The sequence below is a fragment of the Chanodichthys erythropterus genome, chromosome 14 (assembly GCF_024489055.1).
Source record: "Chanodichthys erythropterus isolate Z2021 chromosome 14, ASM2448905v1, whole genome shotgun sequence".
Lineage (NCBI taxonomy): Eukaryota > Metazoa > Chordata > Actinopteri > Cypriniformes > Xenocyprididae > Chanodichthys > Chanodichthys erythropterus.
This window is the reverse complement of record NC_090234.1, coordinates 46,666,141-46,672,182: the sequence shown is the minus strand read 5'-3', so window position 1 is coordinate 46,672,182 and position 6,042 is coordinate 46,666,141.

The window sequence follows — 6,042 nt, the reverse complement described above, 5'->3', positions numbered from 1 at the left end:
TACACTCGTTCAAAACTTTTTTTAAATTTTTTTTTTTTTTTGATGTTTTGGATTACTGTGGCAGTTTTGGATTACCATGGCAATGGCATGGTATATTTAGGTATAGTATGTAGCCTACATTACTTGTCAATAGTGCGGGATAATTCCTACTATTTTACACATAGCCTATTAGCAGATATAGGCTACCCTATGGGAATGCAAAATGAAAAATAAATACATAAATAAAAATTGTGTGTGTGTGTGTTTGTTTGTTTGTTTGTGTATATGTTTATATATATATATATATATATATATATATATATATATATATATATATATATATATATATATATATATATAGGCTAAACATCTTATATTTTAATTTCTTTGACTACATTTGTAACTGTATTCTCTGTCAATTTAATGAGGTAAGGATGTTTTTTAGTATTGAGTATTCGCTTCAACTCATCCATTTAAAAATTAAATGAAAAAAAAATATAGTTTTCTAAAGAAATTCATACATGATTCATTCACACAATTCCCTATATTGTATAATTAGTATAATTCATATAAAAAAAATGCAAAATCCAAATTATCACACTATTACCATACCTTACCTTACCATGGTACTGCCACAGTAATTTTTTTGAAGAGTATATAAGGTTGAGGATTTTAAGATACTAACATTGTTATATCTATGTAATCTCACTGTCTGTGAAAGATTGTGTAAGATTTAAAACCTGTTATTTAGATAAAGTCTGGTCTAACCTGTTTTGCTGCAATAGACAATACCTGAAAGCCTTGTCCATATTTGTTCTTCCAGAATAAACTAAAGGGTTTGAAATAAACAGCACAGTATTATTACACACAAAACAAACCTTTAACGACAAACATAAAATACAAAAGTGTGGGTGAAGTAAAAGGTTTTTTTTTTTTTTTTTTTTTTTTTTTAATGTGAGACAATATATAAATAAAAAGTAGATAAGATAGACAACATAATTAATGATTAATGATTAATAAAGTTGAGCTGTCAATAAAGGAAAACTGGAACATATAGCAAACAACTAACAAATTCTAAAATTTGTGCTATTTTTTTTTTTTTTTTTTTTTTTTTAAGTTAAACTTCACTTGTTATTTAAAAAAATATATGATGAAAATTGTATTTGAATTAGAAAAATGTAAAAGAAGCATTTTGACTGGTGGCTTAAATAACCTGGAGAGAATGGTAAATAGTGACTCAAAATGCTACCTGTTTGTTCCAAATGAGTATAGTGGTAGATGTAATTACTGGTTGAACATGTTATCTTGAAAAGAGCCCTGTAATGCAGACAACCCCCTTAATTGAGATCTTTTCAGACCCCGCAAAAGTGACTCTGGCATGTCCTGAGTTGAGCAGAACAATCTTGCGTTGTGTCTTTATAACATGCTAATTAGGGATTTGGAATTAAAATTACAACAGTTGATCTTTCATTTGCATAGAGGTCATGTTTAGCTAATGTGTCTCTTGTTGAAACCGACAGCCAGCATGACTATGGTTAAATCTGACCCAGTGACATTTCCTGTTTCAAATTATGCACAATGTGTGAATTAAATTAATTAGAGAATACATTAAGAAATATGGCTCACGGAAACGACTGTAATATTTAGTTATGTGAGGTCATTTTCTTTCATTGTTGGAGCTAATTTGTTTCATAACATTTCCTGCTGTACTATCTGCCCATGTTAACTGTGATATATGCAATTTGTTAGGGCTTTAATTAATTATGATTACATTTTATACTAAATGTTCAGCTTGTTTGGAGAGATGGCATTGAGAAAACCTTTCAAACAATTAATTTGAAATCAATTGCTTCCTTTTTTCAGTCCCTTTAACTAATATGGCAGTGTGTGGGAAATCTGTATGCTATTTCCTGCAGCTGTGATTAGCTGTAAATAGGCATAATGAGTGATCATCTCCACCACTGCTACTGCAGCAGTCAAATAAATGAATTGGACTGTTGTAATAGTTAGTTGTATACCTATCCTCACACTGCAGCACCCTTTTTAATTAGTCCTGGATTACAGTGTTTGGGGCTGAGATGGTGCATCTATTATTTCCAGCGCTAGCCTTGAAATAGGACCTCGCCTCAAATATGTAAATCTCTCTTTTGCAGGCAGAGACAAACCCAGCCCATCAGTTTCTGCCCATCAGCATGAGCGACAGAGGGAGAAAGTAACAAAAATATGTAAAAAAAAAAAAAAAAAAGAAAAAAGAAAGAAAAAAGTCTAGTTATACTGTATTGTATATGATCACATTCATTGTTATAAATGAACTCACTCCATTGAAGGTACAATATGTAAAATCTTTGCAGTAAAATATCCAAAAACCACTAGGCTAGTGTTATATATTTTGTCCAGCTGATTACAAACAATATCTCTAATGTTTTCAACTACTTGTAAATAATGAGAAAATTCCCATTCTAAACAGTGATACGGGGCAGTGCAGTCGCCTGTCAATGACGTCAGTTCCCATTCAGTCGGTCACGTTCGACGTACGTCGGACAGACCGACGAATAGGAATCTCGCTAGAGAGGCCAATCTACTTCGAGTGTAACTAAACGAGCCAATGCACATTGGCATGCAATCATATGCATCAGCTGCTCGCCTCGCAGCGCGGGTATATAATGAGCAGCAGGTGCATTGCATCTTCAGCTTTTCGCTTCGGAGCCGAACGGTGTTTGTTCCTGTTCTCTGCAAGCGAGTGTCTGCTAGAAGACGAGTCAAGCTTTTTGGTTGAACTTCTCTTTTTTTCCGAGTGCGGGCGAACAGCACAGCAGCGGGGTCGACGTCCTCTCTTTTTCTGTTTCGTTTGCCGTTTTTGAGCAAATAGCTGTTTGACAGCGTCAGAAGGCTGTTCTCACGGCCGGTACGGTGCGCTTTTGAGTGCTGAAAAGCCGTTTTTACGGCTGGTAAGAGTGAGCGCCTTCAAAGAGAGAGAAAGCACATGACAGGCTGCACACAATCCCTGTCTGTGTTGCGGTGGCCGTTCCCCTGCGTGCTTCAGCACTTCTAAAAGAGTAAAGTCCCTGAAAGAGCTTACACAAGTAGATTCGCGTCTTTTTAAAGACGACATCCTACTTGTGTTTCTGGATGCGATCGTTCCTGTCCTCACTGACGGCCACGATCACCGTTTCGCATGTCTGGGCGTGTGCTGAAATGATGTTCGTGGGTGTTCATGTTTTCATATGAGAACATGATCACGTCGACACGCCGGTCGTGACTCTTCTTTCTCCGGGAAGCTTGAGTCCCCTCTGTTGTTGGCCAGCTGCCGCTTGTGTGTAAAAGCACAGCCGCGGCTCTGCCCGACACTCTGGGAGACCGCGGAGATCAGCGAGAGCAAACCTCTCGCTCCTCTGCATGTCGTGTGCCGTCGAGCTGCCAGGCTGCAGCGCGGGTTGTCACGGCAACCCAGCGCTCGCTCGGCGCTCTAGATGCGCGGTTCCCTTGCGTAATCTACATTGTAGCGCCCTCTCTGGTGCACCAGAAGAGGTCTACTTTGCTGATATGGCTTGGGTGACATGAGGTTGAGGGGTTCCTTCGGGGAACCAACCCCCTAGGGCCCCTCCCTCTCTAGCACATTGCAAGCTGTGCAGTTTCTGGATTGGATTGCTGGTCCTTTTCATAGGGGAACCTAGCATTTCATTCAGAGCTCCAGCTGAGGGACAGACGTCGATTGCAGCATCGGAGAGAGTGCTGTTATGCTCTGGAAATGAGGGTGATGCTGCCCACTGTAATGGTGTGTGCTTATGCTGACTCAGATTCAGAGTTTTCAGCCATGCTTTCCTGGGTCTTCCAGATGTGCATGGAAAACTTGGCAGTATGGGGGTATATTGGTGCCATAAATATGGAATGCCAAAGGTGCCAATCTGCATAAGTTTTTCCTCTCTCACTACCCTCTTGGATGGGGTGGCTGTACACAGACCACACCCACCCTGCATGTGAGGCCAAGGCACTCTTTTTGCATGAGGGTAGTTCTGTGCTGGGGTTGAGCTGCGCTTGTTGACTAACCGTGATCAAAGTCACGGCGCAGGCCCTCAGCCAGACGATGTCCACCTCCGTGGTCCAGAAGTGCCCCCTGGCTTACCTTGTGAGGTGTGAGAGGTTGTCAAGCTAAATGCTTTCTCAATGCTCCCATCTTACGAGGTGGCCTTTCGGTGACACTGTCGAGGACTGAGCCCAGCGGTTCTCCTCAGTTAGTAGCGGATAGGGGAGCTTCCCATGACAAACCATTGAGTTCCTCTTGGGCCGCCCCTCAGTCTGCTCGTCGCCAAGGGTGTTGTCCCCTGCAAGAAACTCCGGCCCAGCAGGCTCTGCTGTATCCATTACGGGGAGATGACGCCTCCCGTCTCTGCAGCTGTTTAACTGGTTGGTGAAAATCACCCCTGAGACGGGCGACCCAGAGATGGGTGGGGCTGCTCTTCCACCCCTGGAGGAGGGCCAGGTGGTAAATCCTTTATTGGGTTTGTTTCTGTTCCGCCACTGACCCAAGAGGCAGCGGTACCCAAATTTTAAAGAGCAGTTCCTCCATTTCCAGGTCTGAAGAGGGTTTGGAGAGCAGTGGGAGGAGAAAAACCTCACCACTCTCATCCCCCTCTTCTGTCGCCAGCGGACAGCAGCGAGCAGCGGGCAGCCAAAGCCTCGACTGCTCCCTCTGTCCATCCGTGGAGCCAGGTAAGTGTTGCCTAGCACACTGTGACGCCGCTTCGGGCCGCCTCACAAAGAGAGCCCCCGAGCCGCGTCCCTGTGTTCCACCTCGCTGCCCTGCTGCGGGTACACCGGTGGTCCCTTTGGTCCTGCTTGTACGGTCTCTGCGAGCCGGGTTAGCGCTCCCCAGTCCGTCTCGCTGGCTCCTTCGGACCATCAGGGTCGGCTTTGCGATTCAGTTCGCCCGGCTCCCCCCCCCAAGTTCAGGGACGTCCTCTTCACTACAGTGAAAGATGCCGATGCCCCTGTCCTGCGTGCGGAGATCGCAGTCCTACTGGCGAAGGACGCGATAGAGCCGGTCCCTCCAGCCGATTTGAGGTCGGGGTTCTACAGCCCCTACTTCATTGTACCCAAGAAAAGCGGCGGGTTACGACCGATCTTGGACCTGCGAGTTTTGAATCGGAGCCTCCACAAGCTACCATTCAAAATGCTCATGCAGAAACGCATTTTCGAGTGCATCCGTCCCCGAGATTGGTTTGCAGCGATTGACCTGAAGGACGCGTACTTCCATGTTTCAATTCTTCCGCGACACAGGCCATTCCTGAGATTCGCGTTCGAAGGTCGAGCATATCAGTACAGAGTCTTACCCTTCGGGCTGGCCCTGTCTCCCCGCGTCTTCACGAAAGTCATGGAGGGAGCCCTTGTTCCCATGAGAGAACAGGGTGTTCGCATTCTCAACTATCTCGACGACTGGCTCATTCTAGCACAGTCCCGGGATCAGTTGTGCAAACACAGGGATTTGGTGCTCAGACACCTCAGCCAGTTGGGGCTTCAGGTCAACTGGGAAAAGAGCAAACTCGCCCCGGTGCAGAGGATCTCTTTTCTCGGTATGGAGTTGGATTCGGTCGAGCAGATAGCACGCCTCACAGAGGAACGTGCTCGGTCAGTGTTGAACTTCCTGAATACATTCAATGGCAGGACAGCGGTCCCACTGAAGTTCTTTCAGAGGCTCCTGGGGCATATGGCGGCTGCTGCGGCTGTAACACCGCTCGGTCTGCTTCATATGAGACCGCTTCAGCACTGGCTTCACGGCCGAGTCCCGAGATGGGCGTGGCAGCACGGCACATTCCGGGTGCCAATCACTCAGGAGTGCCGCCGAACCTTCAGTCCGTGGTCGGACCCCTTGTTTCTTCGGGCAGGAGTGCCCCTAGAACAGGTGTCCCGGCATGCTGTGGTGTTCACAGATGCTTCTGCCACCGGCTGGGGTGCCACGTAATACGGGCATGCAGTCTCAGGGGTTTGGACGGGACCCCATCTGCATTGGCACATCAATTGCCTCGAGTTGCTGGCAGTACGCCTCGCTCTGAGCCGCCTCAAAGG